The 18,404-nt window shown below is 36.9% G+C and overlaps 1 protein-coding gene across 1 annotated transcript in view; it reads right to left on the bottom strand.

Annotated features, from left to right (window-relative positions):
- Positions 1–4,571: 4,571 nt before the first annotated feature.
- LOC126187855 (gamma-soluble NSF attachment protein-like) overlaps positions 4,572–18,404 on the bottom strand; it is a 148,035-nt gene continuing 134,202 nt past the window's right edge. Inside the window, exon 10 of the mRNA XM_049929170.1 lies at positions 4,572–6,217. The gene's annotated coding sequence lies outside the window, so the exon portion shown is untranslated. The remainder of the gene's footprint in view (positions 6,218–18,404) is intronic.

The following is an 18,404-nucleotide window of genomic DNA, read 5'->3' as shown; positions in this document are numbered from 1 at the left end:
GGAACAGGAAAGTAAATTAGCAGGAAAAGTTAGCTTCAAAGAAACTAGGGCCTCCCTTTGACTGAGCAGGTGACAAAATCAAATAAGCGTGACTATAAGCGAACATTTAACAAGTAACTGTACAGTTAGCACAAGTTATTGCATTGATGCAGCGTAAGAACATCTGGGAGTAAATTCGTGAACTAATACATCCGTAAGGGATCTTGTGCATCTGTCCAAAAACACCCACTAACAAAAATGTAAAATAGATAGTTGCAAAAGCTTACACAATATTTTATTATTGTGCTTAATTATGAACAAAACAACAAAATTCCACGAAAAAAAAAGATTTTTTGTTGTGTCAGATAAGTTATGCACATTATTATTATTATTCTTTCCTTTCTCAGATGTTATGTCTAGTTAAAAATGGAAAGTGACGCGGACCTTGATCAAGCGTGGCTTCCTTTTAACTGCACGGTATATGTTACATTGCATTTAGGAACTTTCGGGTAATTGAACATGTATCAATAATTACAGATTTCTGTAGTTGTATATATATGTTTGGATGTAGCTGTATTGTTGATGTACTGGTGGATATTGTGTGGTATGACTCCTGTAGTTGATAGTATAATTGGTATAATGTCAACTTTATCCTGATGCCACATGTCCTTGACTTCCTCAGCCAGTTGGATGTATTTTTCAATTTTTTCTCCTGTTTTCTTCTGTATATTTGTTGTATTGGGTATGGATATTTCGATTAGTTGTGTTAATTTCTTCTTTTTATTGGTGAGTATGATGTCAGGTTTGTTATGTGGTGTTGTTTTATCTGTTATAATGGATCTGTTCCAGTATAATTTGTATTCATCATTCTCCAGTACATTTTGTGGTGCATACTTGTATGTGGGAACGTATTGTTTTATTAGTTTATGTTGTATGGCAAGTTGTTGATGTATTATTTTTGCTACATTGTCATGTCTTCTGGGGTATTCTGTATTTGCTAGTATTGTACATCCACTTGTGATGTGATCTACTGTTTCTATTTGTTGTTTGCAAAGTCAGCATTTATCTGTTGTGCTATTGGAATCTTTAATAATATGCTTGCTGTAATATCTGGTGTTTATTGTTTGATCCTGTATTGCAATCATGAATCATTCCGTCTCACTGTATATATTGCCTTTTCTTAGCCATGTGTTGGATGCGTCTTGATCGATGTGTGGCTGTGTTAGATGATACGGGTGCTTGCCGTGTAGTGTTTTCTTTTTCCAATTAACTTTCTTCGTATCTGTTGATGTTATGTGATCTAAAGGGTTGTAGAAGTGGTTATGAAATTGCAATGGTGTAGCCGATGTATTTATATGAGTGATTGCTTTGTGTATTTCGCTAGTTTCTGCTCGTTCTATAAAGAATTTTCTTAAATTGTCTACCTGTCCATAATGTAGGTTTTTTTATGTCTATAAATCCCCTTCCTCTTTCCTTTCTGCTTAATGTGAATCTTTCTGTTGCTGAATGTATGTGATGTATTCTATATTTGTGGCATTGTGATCGTGTAAGTGTATTGAGTGCTTCTAGGTCTGTGTCAGTCCATTTCACTACTCCAAATGAGTAGGTCAATATTGGTATAGCATAAGTATTTATAGCGTTTGTCTTGTTTCTTGATGTCAATTCTGTTTTCGGTATTTTTGTTAGTCTTTGTCTACATTTTTCTTTTAGTTCTTCTTTAATATTTGTGTTATCTATTCCTATTTTATGTCTGTATCCTAGATATTTACAGGCATCTGTTTTTTCCATTGCTTCTATGCAGTCGCTGTGGTTATCCAATATGTAATCTTCTTGTTTAGTGTGTTTTCCTTTGACTATGCTATTTTTCTTACATTTGTCTGTTCCAAAAGCCATATTTATATCATTGCTGAACACTTCTGTTATCTTTAGTAATTGGCTGAGTTGTTGATTTTTTGCTGCCAGTAGTTTTAGATCATCCATGTATAGCAAATGTGTTATTTTGTGTGGGTATGTTCCAGTAATATTATATCCATAATTTGTATTATTTAGCATGTTGGATAGTGGGTTCAGAGCAAGGCAGAACCAGAAAGGACTTAATGAGTCTCCTTGGTATATTCCACGCTTAATCTGTATTGGCTGTGATGTGATATTATTTGAATTTGTTTTGATATTAAGTGTGGTTTTCCAATTTTTCATTACTATGTTTAGGAACTGTAATAATTTAGGATCTACTTTGTATATTTCCAATATCTGTAGTAACCATGAGTGGGGTACACTATCAAAAGCTTGTCTTGTTTCTTGATGTCAATTCTGTTTTCGGTATTTTTGTTAGTCTTTGTCTTTGTCTAGTGCAGCGACCTTTGTTTAGTTTTAGCTTGATATGTCACCTCTGTATCTATTATCAGTTGCTCTTTACAGCCTCGTGCTCCTTTGCAGCAGCCTTTTTGTTCTTCATTTATAATTTTGTTCTGTGTTGTATGTGTCATTAATTTCTGTGTAATGACTGAAGTTAATATTTTGTATATTGTTGGTAGGCATGTTATGGGGCAATATTTTGCTGGGTTTGCTGTGTCTGCTTGATCTTTAGGTTTCAGATAAGTTATTCCTTGTGTAAGTGTATCAGGGACTGTGTATGGGTCTGCAATGTAATTGTTAAATAATTTAGTTAGATGTGAATGTGCTGAGGTGAACTTCTTTAGCCAGAAATTTGCTACTTTATCATTTCCAGGAGCTTTCCAATTGTGCGTAGAATTAATTGCTCAGGTGACTTCATGTTGCAAAATTATCACTTCAGGCATTTGTGGTATCATCTTGTATGAGTCTGTTTCTGCTTGTATCCACCATGCATGTCTGCTATGTTGTACCGGGTTTGACCATATGTTGCTCCAGAAGTGTTCCATGTCTGTTATGTTTGGTGGATTGTCTATTTTAATGTGTGTGTTATCTATTGTCTGGTAAAATTTCTTTTGGTTTGTGTTGAATGTTTGGTTTTGTTTCCTTCTATTTTCACTTTTTTTGTATCTTCTAAGTCATTTGGCCAATGCTTGTAATTTCTGCTTCTTTTCATCTAATTGCTCTATCGCTTCTTGTTGTGAGATTTTACCTAACCTTTTTCGTTTTTTTTTCTGACATTTCATTTCCTATAAATTGTGTTAGCTGTCCGATGTCTTTTCTCAGTTTTTCTATTCTGATCTGTAGCCTGTGTTGCCATGCTGGTTTTGTGGGTTTCTTCTGTGTGTTGGTTGGTTCTGATCTCCGCCTAGTGTGTATATTTAGTGTAGTGAGTGCTCCTACATAAACCAGTAGTTGTAACTCTTCCATAGTTGTATTTTCATTTATTTTGTTGTGTATGATTTTGTTGATAGTTGTTACTGTTATATCGACTTGTCGGTTATTTGGTGGTCTATGCAAGAATGGTCTAATGTCTGTATTTGTGTCTTTGTATTCTATATATGTCAACTGAAATTTTTCTTCTATATCTAACATGAGCGTCACTTCATGTTCTATTTGTGCTTGTTCTGGTGGCTGTCTTAAGATTTCGTTTTCCTCCGATTGTTTAATTGATGCGTGTTGTTCTTTGTTTGTTTGCTCTGGAATGTTTGAGTCCATTACTGTATTTTCTTCTTCTTCTGATTGCACATTATTTTGCTCCAGTATTTGTTGTTTGATGTTTTCTAATTCTGGCTGAGGTATACTGTTATTTCTGATTATTACACGGATCTGATCAGCTAGTCGTTGTTCTGTTAAAAATTTTAATTCTGTGTATCTGGTAATAAATGTTGTGTATACTTGTGATCTGTATCCAGTTGTGTTGGTTCCTAAGTTTGTTGCTTGGTAATAACAGAACATGAGGTGTCGGTTAACTTCATCTGACCATCTCATCCTCTGTCTTTGTTTTCCTTCTAGAGTGGTTGCAGGAAGCATGTCCTGCAAAACACCTCTATTTGGATTTAAATCATTTTCCATGTGGCTAGCAGTGTTGTTACCATTGTGGACGGGCATAGGGTTCAAGCGTCTTCCCCGACCGTGACAGCGCTTGTCCGAGGCTTCATTAGTTCTGTCCTGAACCAACTAATCACACTAAAAGGTGGGTTAGCCCTATTAGTGGTATGTTCTTTTCGTCGCCTTTTACGACTGGCAGAACATACCGAAGGCCTATTCTTTTCTCGAGCCTCCACGGGGTTTATTATTATTATTATTATTATTATTATTATTATTATTATTATTCCTGTTGTAGTTGTTATTGGCAGTGACTGTAGTTGTATAAACTATTACACAGCAGACGCTATTTCACTCTCTCATATTTTACTGAATCTAAAAATTTGGGAACACCCAGAATGTATACTCACGAGCCACAACTGTCTCTGGAATATATGTAATCTTCTTCTACCAAACCTTAAAATTTCCCTGGATCAAAACAGGCCAATAGTTACAAAAAACAAAAATAATTTCTATTTTTAAGTGTAATATAATTGATATGGTAAAGCTCACGAGATATGTATTGTACAATAAAGATTTGTGCAAATGTGAAATGTTTTCAGGGGATTACAGGAACTCAAATGAAAATGCCACATATTATTTTATAATGCATGTAATAATGTACATATAAGTTTTCCACTGTTACAATAAGTAAATAGCAACAATTTACAACATATAACAATGTATTATAATAATTAACATGGGCCTCTTTCAAATTTAGCATCTGTAAAATGCTCCATTTCTCACAATCAGAAATCATACAAACAAGCAGCAGTAATGCACTGCCGAGCTGAAGGGATTTGATTACCCTTCCTTATTTACAAGAGAAAAAGAAAAGATGCAACAGCAAATAATACATAAACCAAGTTTTCGTGGTGACTGCCTTTCAAAATGTCTGCCTTATCACTATTCCAAAATGTGCTGACGCTGTATTTTGGACATAGCATACATATTAGTATACTGAAGGTTGACAAAACACTTAGCTATTATAATGATGCTCTAGTTACGAGCTAAAAGTTTTACATAAGCAACATTTTATTTTGCTGAAGTAAAGTTGCAGTTAACTGTGCTTTTGAGTAAATTTATGAGATACTCAGAGAGTGTATTTCCACTGCAGGTTTACTTTCTCTTTGTAGACCAAAGATATGGACAAGAAAATATTTATCATTTAAAAGTCTAAATTTAAAGGCTGATAAAATGGAACTGCACTGTTCAAAGAAAATTAGCCATTAAGGCATTAATAGATAATGTGGAATGCTTTTGAACAGTTAATAAATAGCTTCAGTAATTTTTTAATGTGCAAGCAAACTTCTCATAACTTCCAGTCACAGAGGAAAAAAGTCTAACAAAAACACTCATGCTTCCTTAACACCTAATAGGAAAGTTTTTTCCCATAAGACTGTTAAAATAGGAGAACAAGAAGCTTTTTGTGAGGACAGAGATGTCAAAACTTCTTGCTACAGACAATCTAAAACCATTAATTAACTACTCTTTTCACACAAAGAGTCAAGTGAAGTTTTTGAGTATTGCCTATATGTTCAGTTACACATTTGAGTAAATGATTTCCACATACAGAGAAGGAAGGTAAAAAATGTGACCAATACATCTGAGATTATATATATCTGATAGAATCATTACTGAAGCTCACAACTCCTTGATGTGGACTGCTGAAGAAATTTAACTCAATCCCAACTCACAGATAAAAAATTGACCTTACCAAATAATCTGCTACTATCTTTGGCATGTCAGCACTTCTTGGAAAATTTGAGTAGAAAAAATATCACTTCTAAAAAATGAACAATTCATAAGAACAAACGGAAGCACCATAGCAATATTGTTATTATGTCAGTTTTTTAAAATTTCTTCTGAATTCTATTAAACCTAAAATTTATTTGCTAATAATAGCAACCTGCATTTAAAATAATGTAAGAATTATTTACAAAGTAAATCATTCTATAATTAAAAATACACTGATTAACACTTCAGCAGTCCTTCACTTTATTCAATCAGCAAATATAATTGAAAACAATTTATATATTACTTTAACATTATTTTCAGTCATTGCACATTTTAAGACCATTTACACTATGTTCTTAAACACCAGGAAGATTCTGGTATCATAAGTCACTGTTACTATTTTATCCTCTTTTTTTCCTTAACTCATCTCTTCCACTTTCTGCACAATATGAATAAATGCAAATATGTTCTCTCTGCCAAACAGCAGTATTCTGCATGGACTTTGTCAGTCTTGCATCTGAAACTGAACAAAGAAAGCTGCAATTAATAATTTCACAAATTAACTATGTTACATTCACAGATGAACACAGTGCTGGTATCAGGATTAGGATCTCAATATGTTTGTAATTTATTAACTGATAAATTACAGGATAAAATATTTTTAGAGCTATGGAACATTCATACTCAGATACTAGAAATCTTTTATTACACTAAAATTACTTTTTATTGCTTCTCTATGATAACATTAAGTAATGTTACATTTTAAACTTCAGTAGGCTTGACAAGTCTCTTAGTCTTTGCACAGCTTCTGCAATACACATGCATTTGAAGTTGCTTATTGTAGTCATGTGTTGGTCTCCCTCTACAATTTTTACCCTTCACACTTACTTCCGTAACAAAATTGATTATTCTTTCATGATCACAATTTGTTCTACGAACCAATCATTCCTTTTACCCAAGTTATGCCATTCATTTCTCTTCTCTTTAATTTAATTCGGAACCTCATTAGTTGACTCTTCCATCTTCAGAATTCTCCTATAGCACCACATTTCAAAAGCTTCTATTCTCTTTTTGTCTGAACTATTAAACACCCATGCTTCACTTCCACATAAGGCTACACTCCAGAAAAATACCTTCAGGAAAGAAAATACTTCCTAGTACTTAAATCCATAGTAAATAACAACTTTTTTTTTTAGAAATTCTTTCCTTGATATTGCTAGTCTGCATTTAATACCCTCAACTTCAGGCACTGTGAGTTATTTTACTGCCCAAATAACAAAACTCCTTTATTTTCAGTGTTTCATTTCCTATTCAGCTGATTTAATTTGATTACATGCCATTATACTTGTTTTACTTTTGTTGTTGTTTATCTTATAACCTCTTTTCAAGACACTTCAATTGCTCTTCCAAATTCTCCACTGTCTGACAGAATTACTATGTCACTGATATACCTCAAAGTTTTAATTTCTTGTCCATAAACTTCAATTCCCTTTCCAAATTTCTCCTCTTTTTCCTTCATAGCTAGCTCAGTGCACAGATTAAACAACATCTGGGATAGGCTACAACACTGTGTTATTCTTTCTAACTATGGCTTATCTTTCATCTTTTTCATTTCCCATTATTGCAGTCTGGTTTCTGTACAAGTCATGGAAACCTTATGCTTCCCATGTTTTATTCCTACTATCTTCATTCTTTCAGAGAGAATATTCCAGTCGAATTGTCAAAAGCTCTCTCTGAATCTACAAATGCAATAAACATATGGTTGTCTTTGGTCAACCGATCTTCCCAAACACAGCTAACATCACCTGTTGAGCATCTTCACCTTCTCAGTCAGTGTCTTGGGTACACTTCTCTCTAGGTGTTGCAAATTTGGACATTCATACTCTGTCATATGTTCCTTCTATGTCTAGGAAGTCAAGTGTGATGCTTTTATCCTTTTCGATACATTTTCCAAGTAGTATTCATCTTGTGAAGATCAGATCAGTTGTACCCTGTTTTTCCTAAACTCATACATTTCTTCTTCCAGGAGCAGTTGAATTATACCTTGAATCCCCTTTTCTATGTTCTCCAAAAATATTAATCCATGTAAAAGCGATGTTACATCTCTGTAAGTTACCTATTACCTTTTTTGAATAGTGGTATAAATACATGTTTCATCCCGTCATCAGGAATCTTGTTCTCTCTCCCAATTACATGTAACGTACGGTACAGCCAATGGATTCCATATGTTCAAGCCACCTTGATATATCTGTATTTGATCTGTATTTGATTCAGCAGCCCCACTAGATTTTCTCTGTTCACAGTTTTTAAACCTTGCACTACTTCCAACCAAAATAGTGATGGTTCTTCTTTGTCACTTCCTTTCTTCTCAAACACCCACTCAGCATTTCTATATCATTCATGTTGTTTTTCACATCTCTATTCTTGAGTTGGTTAAATACAGAAGAACTCCAATTTTTGAGACTCCAACTATCCGGATCACCAATTATCTGGATCACTTTGAGGTAAAAGAAGTTTGTTCTGTATGGCTACAAAGACGGTGAGTGGTAAGCAGTTAGCTGAGATGTTTGGTGTGAGAGCATCAACAATTTCAGTAAAAAAAGTCATCAATTTTAAATTTTGCGTCTGTCCATGTGAATGAAGATGGGCATTTGTTGAGAAAAGTTGTGAAAATAAGCAGAAAACAAACAGGTCATATTGAAGAGGTTTTTGCAGCAGCCAGCATTAAGAAACACTCTTTCAGGGCCAATTATTTGCAAAAAGGCAAACTTGTAGCTGAGAAAATTGACAGTTTGTCTTCATTTAAAGTGAGCAACACGGAATTTCAAGGCAAGGCACAGTGTCGTGAGTTGCACTTAACCCTTTCGTGAGCCGTGGGAAACATGCTTCCCACTACAATGAACTCGCTCCTAGTCCCATGGGATTCACAGTTCCGACCTCTGTACTGTGCTACCACCTAGTGAACAGTATAGGGTACTACTTCCAATCGGAATTTCCCACCGTTTTTGCTGTACCTTCACGCAGAGGCATTGCATAGCTAAGTGTTGCTCTGTAGAGGAGCTTTTCAGTGCTGTTCGCGAGACATTTTGTGATTTTTTTCCTAAAAGCTATAGTATAAGGTAAATACTTTTGATTTACCCAAATTTATGAAGGAAAACGTAAAATTGGAATGAGGAGAATTCCAGTTTGAAATGAAAGGAGCCATTTCTGCAATAAAATGGATTGATAACTGTCCAGTCACTTTCCTGTCCTCAATTCATGACCCATGAGAAACAGCCACAGTGAAAAGGAAAAACAAGGATGGTACTAGTACAGAGATTTCTTGTCCTGAAGTTGTGGCAGAATACAACAAAATAATGGGTGGTGTAGATAAGTTTGATCAATTACGAAGAAAGGTATGCTATTGGCAGACGTTCTGTAAAATGGTGGCTCAGAATATTTTATTTCCTGGTGGACGTTGCTGCAGTGAACAGTTTTATCTTGTGGAAAATAAGTAAAAGAGAAAGTGGACAGCACGATCAGCTCACATACAGGATCCATCTAGCCAGATAATTGAGCGCTGGCTTCTCATCCCAAAAAAGGCTTGGACAAAAACTTGTCTTTCTGGCAAAAAGGGGTAAAGTACCTGAAGATTTTCGTCATGTGGCTGTAGGGGAGCATCAACCCATTTTAGGAGAAACCTACTGGACGTGCCGTCATTGTAGTATCAAAGCTGCGGAAAAGAGCACTCGCTGTGTTTGTACATATTGTCAAATATCACTTTGAATAGATCCATGTTTCAGAAAATTTCATGGCAAGTAATTGTGAACAATCATTGTAACAAAAGAAGTAAATTTATCAAATAAATACGACATATACTGAAAAAGTTGTTTTTGTCATTTAACTCCAAGGAAGGGCAGTGGGAAGAATAATTCGCACCTTGTTGTGTGACCTCACTTTCACAGTTGGAGCAAATTTGATATTCTGTATGGTAAATATACATATCTGTTAACTACTATCTGCTCTCCATTCATTAAAAAAAACTGCTCAATAATTTTGCCCACGAAAGGGTTAAATGGTGTAAAAGTATCGTCAGATCAAAAATCAGCAGAAAATGGTATTGAAAAACTCAAAATTGAATCAGAAGCTAATGACCTTGAATTTTTATTAAATGCAGATAAGATGGGTCTTATTTGGAAGACTGCCTGAAACAACTTTAGTGTTTAAAATTGAAACTAGTGCTCCTGGCCGTATGGTTGGTTACCGTGCTAACTTTACGGGAAACCACAAAATATCCCTTCTGTTGATATCAAACTCTGAAAGCCCTGGTTTTTCAAAAATGTGAAACTTCCCATCTTTTACAAGAATCAGCCAAAGACCTGGATGACTGCTACTTTATTTTGTGAATGGTAGGAGTAAACTTTTATAATTGAAGTAAAAAATACCAAAAGGCAACAGGGAAAGAAGGCAGTAAAGTGATGTTAATTCTGGGCAGTTCCCCTGCAGAAAGCCGCCTTCCTGCTAGAAAAGATGGACACTTTAAAACACACTTCCTGCCAAAGAATGTTACGAGTTTGCAGCAGCCAATGGACCAGACAGTTATCGAAGCTACGAAGAAACATTACAGAAGACAACTTTTTGAAAGATTTTGACAGAACATGAAAATGATGAAAGTTTTGTAGCTCATCACCAAAAACTGAATTTAAAAGACTGCTCTTACATGGTGGTAGAAACATGAAATTTGGTGAAGACAACTACATTAAAAAGAGATTGGAATAAATTGAAAGGGATTTCAATCAAAGATGAGGTATGGAAAGACACAGATGAGAAGAAGTAGTGTGAAAAGGAAGAGGAAGAAATATCACTTGAGGACATACGAAAATCCTTCTGAAAATTCCTGGACATTCCGACTGCAGAGCAGAAGATATAGGCAAGTGGCTTGTTCACAATTCTTTGGACCCTGGATTCCATATTCTCAGTGATAATGAAATCATTCAAAGTGTAGGGGAAGAAACTTATAGCCAGGATGACAACATTGTCATTGCACCAGATGCAGGACTGCCACCTCGTGGGGAACTTGCATGACTTGATACTGTGTTAACATGGATGGAGCTGCAGCCTGAGTTTCACAATACACAGCTGCTCACTGTAAGCATATGCGAGACCTGGCTGCAAGAAAAAGATTGAAGACAACAAAACAACTGAATCTGACTGATACATTCAAGAACTAATACTGTTTATAAGTACAGTACTGCACAAAATTTGAAAGACATTGTTTTGCAGTCATAAAATTAATATTACAGTAGTATGTATGCACAAATTTAGTTTTTAAAGAAATGATCCATTTTAATGATTCTTCCAGTTACCCAGATACTAGTGTCCATACTGGGTCCAGTTCCAAGTCATCCAAATAGCTGGAGTTCAGAGTTAGGTGTAAACTTATTACAGGGATGCTTTTCCGATGTTTTGAAATATGCCAAAGTGAGACCTCCATCCAAGAATGGGTCAAGGGAATACAATGGAAACTATCACCCTATTTCTATTCTTCCAGTCCTATCAAAAGTGTTACAGAAAGTAGAATGACATTACTATATGTAACCAATTTGAATTTCAACCAGGAAAAAAACATTCTGGATGAAGTGAATAACTTTCTTGGAAAGATAAGCAAATCATTGGATCAAAGAAGTAAAGTTGCAGGTATCTTGGTTGGCAACACTGCACCGACACGGACTCTGAGTATTTGCTGCAATAAATAATTATAAAAAGCGTTGTTATTAAGCTATTTTTAAACGTTTACAGTTGTTATAAATATAATCTAAGTGTTGATAAATTAGTGAAAGTGTTAGTGAAGTATAAAATAAGATTAAATGGGGTAAGAAGCGTATTTTTCTTCTTGCGCCTGTAGCATGAATCCTAGGCCTAATTTCATGCACGCGAATCGTAAGTAAGCAATGAATTAAACTTATAGGCAAATGTTTCCAGTTAGTATAAATATAATATAGGTGTTGTTACATTAGTGGAAGTGAAGTTAGTGAAGTGTTAAAGAAGATTAAACAGGGAAGAAGTTTATTTTCCTTCTCGCGCCTATAGCACGGATTTTAGGCTTAATTTCACGCGTGCGTATCTGAAGTAAACAGTGACTTAAACTTATATGTAATCACCAGTTTTTTATTCAGTACTCTTTCAATGTATTTATATCTGCCTGAATAGTTTCTAGGGCCCTTTGTTTACGTTTTAGTCAGTACTTAAATCAGTTTATACGATTTCTGTTTTTACCATGAGTGAGAAGTGTGTGACATGCCGTAGGATCGATAGTTCAGGGGTGTGGTGTGATGCGTGCTGTAGTTTCTTCCATTGGGGCAAATGTAGTGGAGTGGGAAATGGGGACATAAATGAGGCTCACCAGTGGTATTGTAGGATCTGCAGTAGAGATAGGAAAATACTGGAACAGGAAGGGAAAATTGCAGCTCTTCAAGCTGATTTAAACAAGGCAAGGGAGGATCTGGACAGGTTAAAGAGGGAGAAGGGTGAACAGAGGTGGGAAGTGGCAACAGGTAATAGGGGGAACACGCAAAAGAGAGTATCAGACAGCTTTGTCATAAATCTTGAAAATAGATTTGACCTGTTGCCTCAGTCAGTATCGGACGAGCCTCATGTAGCTGAAGTTGTAGAAAGGGCACAATAAGCTTTCAAGGACTTGAAAAAGGCAGAGAAATTTGTGAGGAGAAAGAAAGTTCTGTTGTTAGGTAGCTCCCACGGTAGAGGTGTTGGCCAACTACTGCAGGAAAATCTAGGTCCAGAGTACCAGGTCACAAACTTTTTCAAGCCTAGTGCAGATCTAGGTCAGGTAACAGAGGATGTAGGTTCTTTATGCAAGGATTTCACAAAGGAGGATGCCGTGGTTATAGTGGGTGGTCCGGGAAATAGCATTGACAAGGACTCTGAATATTCCATAGAGAGTGACCTGGTAAAGATAGCATCAGCAACAAAGCATACGAGTGTGGGATTTGTGACTGTGTTGAGACACCATGATTGGCCTCATCTGAACTCTTCTGTAGGGAGGGTGAACTTGGAGTTGGAGTGGCTACTTAGGACGGATATAGGGTCCCATATTGGTTTGATTCCTGTGGATGCTATCGATAGGAGGGGCTACACTAGGCATGGCCTTCACCTCAATAGGAAAGGGAAGAGAAAACTGTCTGGGTTGATTGCAGAAAACTTAATGGGGGACACTGTCACAAGTGGTAAAATACCAGTGGTCACAGGTGTCAGAGGGATGCCTTATTTAGGATAGGAAAGGGGGAAAGAAGACGAGTTTTAAGAGAGATTGGAAGACACACTCAGTTTGAGAAAACAGATGAACAGGAGTCAGATTTTAGCATACAGCCTCCATTTAAACAATGTTTAACAGAAAGTAATCAGAAACTGCCAGTTCATCTTCGCCAAAGTAGTTATAATCCCATTAATATGCAAGTATCAGTTATCTTTATTACACCAGAACATTCCGGGACTCAGAAATAAAGTTGATGAACTACTCATTTGTATTGATAAAATGAATTCATCTAACTAAATTGACATAATCTGCCTCTCTGAACATCAAGTGACCACGGGTATAGATATGTTTGACATTTCAAGATTGAAGCTACCTTCCTACTTCTGCAGAGTAAATATTGATGGAAGAGGAGTTGCCACATTTATTAAAAACTGCCATTAATTCAAAAACATTGACATTAATAAATTATGTGTAGAGCAGCATCTAGAAGCATATGCAACAGAAGTAGAGATCCATAACAGATCCTATATAATAGTAACTATTTACCGAGCACCTTTGGGAAATTATAATCTATTCATAAACCATCTAGAAGCTCTTTTGGGTTATTTAACAGGAAGAAACAAAGAAATTTTGATTGCTGGTGACTTTCATACAGATTTTCTAATGCAATCTTCCAGTAAACATTTACTGCAGTTAGTAATGTTGTCTTTCAACCTAACTCACACAGTTGAATATGAAGAAGCAGAATCCCCCAGTGCAGGGCTTCCCAACGTGTGGTTCGCGGACCCCTTAGTGGTCCGCCGGCTCTTTCTAGGGGGTCCGCGGCCATCTTTCACCAAATCGTGTAAAATAATGAGTAAAATTATTGAATAAAAATGTGAAAATCAAATACATCACTACTTTTTTTCGTGTGAAAAACATGTGTACTTTTACTTCAGCCTTTGTGGTTCCTAAGTGAGAATGCATACACAGTTTAGTGCCAGAGAATGTGGCTTCTCTGATCGACTGTTTCGCAGCAATACGGGGGTCGTTTGTGCGCTGGCTCACGGCGCTAGATACGCTGAAACCTTTTATGCATGCGCGGAGCAAGCTTCGTCAACCAATTACGGCACTCGCTGGCAAGTATGCCACCCCAGGCATCATTAAATGTTAAACTTGCTTTGTCAGTGCACTACCTATTTCATAAGTCAATTTTTGACCAGTTTATTACTTCTAACATGGATTGGTGGCTGAAGTCAGGATCATGGAAGAAGGGAGCAGTTTCTCCACTGCCTTCACAACAAGGGAAGTTTCCAGTTGAAATGAATGAGGAGGGAGGACGACCAAAGGAAGAACAATCACAAGAAGCTCTACAGACGGATTTATTACGTGAAAACGCTGCAAGTACTCCACTGGTTGCAATATCCTGTGGAAGTGGAATAACCAAGAAGTATAAGTACAACGAAAGCTATTTAGAAATGGGCTTTATAGAGACAAAGGAGGGTAAAGGTCAGTGTGTAATTTGTGCGCGAGTCCTTCCGAACAGTTCAATGGTTCCAGTTAAATTGCGCCGTCATTTTGAAGGTACTCACCCGGATTTCCAGGCTAAAGACATCATTTTTTTCAAAAGGAAGAGTGCTGAAATAGCTGCTTCTCAGCATTGCATGAAAACTCATGCAAAAACAATTAATGAAAATTCATTAAAAGCTTCTTTCTTGGTTAGTTATTGAGTGGCAAAAACAGGCAAAGGTCATACCATTGCAGAAAATCTTATAAATCTGTGTTAATGATATTGTTTCTTGCATGCTAGACGAAAAGGCAGTAAAGCTTGTATCTTCGGTGCCATTATCAAACAATACTGTCAAGAGACACATTGTTGACCTGTCAAATGATGTGAAAGACACTCTTGTTTCTCGCATCCAACACAATTCATTTTCTCTGCAGGTAGATGAATCCACTGATGTTGCAGAATTAGCGACTTTATTGGCTTTTGTCCGTTATGAATATTCTGGATGTTTTGAGGAGGACCTCTTAATGTGCAGACCACTACCTGCCAATACAACAGGTGCTGAAATATTACGTCTATTGGATGATATTTTAAGGACTAACGAAGTTTCATGGTCTAATTGCATAGATGTGTGCACAGATGGTGCAAAAAGCTATGATGGGTCCTACAGTCAGAGCAATAACGAAAATAAAAGAAAATAAGAATTGCAACAGTAGTCATTGTGCTCTCCACAGATACGCTTTAGCTACGAAACAAATTCCTGTTTCGTTCAAGAAAGTTTTAGACGAATCCATTCAAATCATTAACTACATAAAATCAAGGCTGTTGAAGTCAAGACTTTTCACAATACTGTGTGAAGATATGGGAAGCCTTCATCGTTTGCTGCTACTCCACACAGAAGTGAGGTGGCTCTCATGTGGGAATGCACTCTCTCGGTTGTACGAATTAACATTGGAAGTCTTAGCTTTACTTTTGGAGTGTAACATCAAATTAGCAGACCTTATTAATCACGAAAATTGGCAGTGTATACTTTCCTATTTGTCAGATATTTTCTCCGAAATGAAGAAAATGAATATTTCATTCCAAGGGCAAAGTGAAATAAAGGTCACTGCTATCGACACAGTTCGAGCATTCAAGAGTAAAATAAATTTTTGGGCAGAGAGTGTCGAGGAGGGGGAGGTTGAGTGTTTTCCTCTTCTCAACGAGTTTTTGGAAAACAAAACATTGGCACCTCGGAAGAATTTGTTTCATCAAATCCTGGAACATCTCCGAAGCTTGATGTCATTGTTGGAGCATTATTTCCCAACAGCTGAAGATGAGAAGCTGCAGAAATATGAATGGGTGGTCAACCCATTCATTATATCCAAAACGCAACACATTCTATCATCAAATGAATATGAGTTGTTGACAGAAATTGCCACAGACCCTACCTTGAAATCTAGTTTTGACATTGACGGTTACTCACACTTTTGGATCCGTTTGGATAACAAGAAATACTACTACTTTGTTGAAACGGCAAAACATGTACTTCTTCCATTTGCCAAAACATTCATGTGTGAATCTGGATTCTCGATCTATGCTGCCCACAAAACTAAGTACCGAAGCTGTCTAAATGCGGCTAGATGCGGAACCAGACATCCGTCTCCAGTTGTCAAGAACTGACGCACACTGGCTCCCGCCGGAGGTAAGACCTCCCTTGTGTGTGTGTGTGTGTGTGTGTGTGTGTGTGTGTGTGTGTTGTCCTTAGTGGAAGTTAAACTTAGCTTAATAGTGTGTAAGACTAGGGACTGATGACCTCAGCAGTTAAGTCCCATTGACTTTACATACATTTGAACATTTTTCTTCGGCTTTCACCCCCCCCCCCCCCCACACACACACGACTGCTACAAAATATGCATGCTCCTTACAAGACAGTGGAAGTGAATAGACCACAAGCGGCAGCTTGTCAAAAACCAACAGTTTGGACGTGACTTTGATTGCTCCTGGAGGAAGGCAGCTCCAACGTGTGAAATGTCAGTTACCAAGTAATTTTAATAGGCTATAGTGTGTTGAACAAAGAGGGTAAATCTACTAGTAAGTGTCTGGATACAGTGGGAATTCAAACTGGATCATTAATTTCAAGTTGTTTTCATTCATCTCTAAACCAAAGACTATTGATACTTCTGGGGGGGGAGGGGGTCCATTGGAAACGTGGCACTTGCGTTAAGAAACTTTCAGTTCCTATGGGTTTCGATCTTCGCTCTGAAATTTAAAGTTACTGTGCTCTTGACTGACTAGTGGTCCGCCATGGATTTTCAACTGAAGAAAGGGTCCGCCAGCTGAAAAGGTTGGGAAGCTCTGCCCCAGTGCTTTCATACCTTTCTTTATGAAGTACTTACTCACTGCTCAAATCTCGATTTTTCCCATCTTCACAAATCACTACGCAGGAACAGCAACAGAGCTGCGTCACCGCCACAGCTCTCTTCCAAGACCACTGACATGGCTCGTGTTTACAGGTAACAGTCTAATGAATATCACATGAACAACTCATTGCACTAGCACTGACCTCTCATGGTGATTCTGAGAACTTTTCAAACCACCCTCATATTTTACAGCCATGACTTATTAAACTGGTAGTTCAGTAATTTTCACACCTGTCAACACCGGCTTTCTTTGGGATTGGAATTACTATATTCTTCTTGCATTATGAGGGTATTTCACGTGTCTCATACACATTGCTCATCACATTTTGTCATTGCTGGCTCTCCCAAGGCTGTCAGTAGTTCTAATGGAATGTTGTCTACTCCTGGGGCCTTGTTTTGAATTAGGTCTTTCAGTGCTCTGTCAAATTCTTCATGCAGTATCATACCTCCAATTTCATCTTCAGCTAAGTCCTCTTTCATTACCATAATATTTCCCTCAAGTACACTGCCCTTGTACAGACCCTCTATATACTTTTTCCATCTTTCTGCTTTCCCTTCTTTGCTTACAACTGGTTTTCCATCTGAGCTCTTGATATTCATGCAGGTGCTTCTCTTTTCTCCAAAGGTCTCTCTAATCTTCCTGTAGCCAGTATCTATCTTACCTCTAGTGATATATGCCTCTACATACTTACATTTGTCCTCTAGTCATCCCTGCTTTGTCATTTTGCACTTCCTGTCAATCTCATTTTTTATACATTTGTACTCCTTTTCACCTGCTTCATTTACTGCATTTTTATATGTTCTCTTTCATCAATTAAATTCAATATCTCTTCTGTTACGCAAGGATTTCTACTAGCCCTCGCCTTTTTACCTACTTGATCTTCTGCTGCCTTCACTATTTCACCTCCCAAAGTTACCCATTCTTCTTCTACTGTATTTCTTTCCCCTGTTCTTGTCGTTCATTCCCTAATGCTCTCTCTGAAACCCTCTACAACCTCTGGTTCTTTCAGTTTAGTCAGGTCCCATTCGCCTTAAATTCCTACCTTTTTGTAGTTTCTTCAGTTTTAATCTACAGTTTATAACAAATAAATTGTGGTCAGAGTCTGCATCTGTCCCTGGAAATGTCTTACAATTTAAAACCTGGTTCCTAAATCTCTGAATTACTGTTATACAATCTATCTGAAACCTTCCTGTGTCTCTAGGCCTCTTCCAAACATACAACCTTCTTTCATCATTCTTAAACCAAGTGTTAGCTATGTGTATGTTATACTATGTGCCAAATTCTAGCAGGCGGCTTCCTCTTTCATTCCTTACTGCCAATCCATATTCACCTACTATTTTTCCTTCTCTTCCTTTTCCTAGTATCGAATTCCAGTCCCTCTGACTATTAAATTTTTGTCTCCCTTAACTATCTGAATAATTTCTTTTATCACATCATACATTTTTTCAATCTCTTCATCATCTTCAGAGCTAGTTGGCATATAAACTTGTACTACTGTGGTAGGCGTGGGCTTTGTGTCTATCCTGCCTACAATAATGCATTCACTATGCTGTTTGCAGTAGCTTATTT

The sequence above is a fragment of the Schistocerca cancellata genome, chromosome 5 (assembly GCF_023864275.1).
Source record: "Schistocerca cancellata isolate TAMUIC-IGC-003103 chromosome 5, iqSchCanc2.1, whole genome shotgun sequence".
NCBI lineage: Eukaryota > Metazoa > Arthropoda > Insecta > Orthoptera > Acrididae > Schistocerca > Schistocerca cancellata.
The sequence above is the reverse complement of the archived record's forward strand: the minus strand, read 5'-3'. Positions and strand labels throughout refer to the sequence as shown.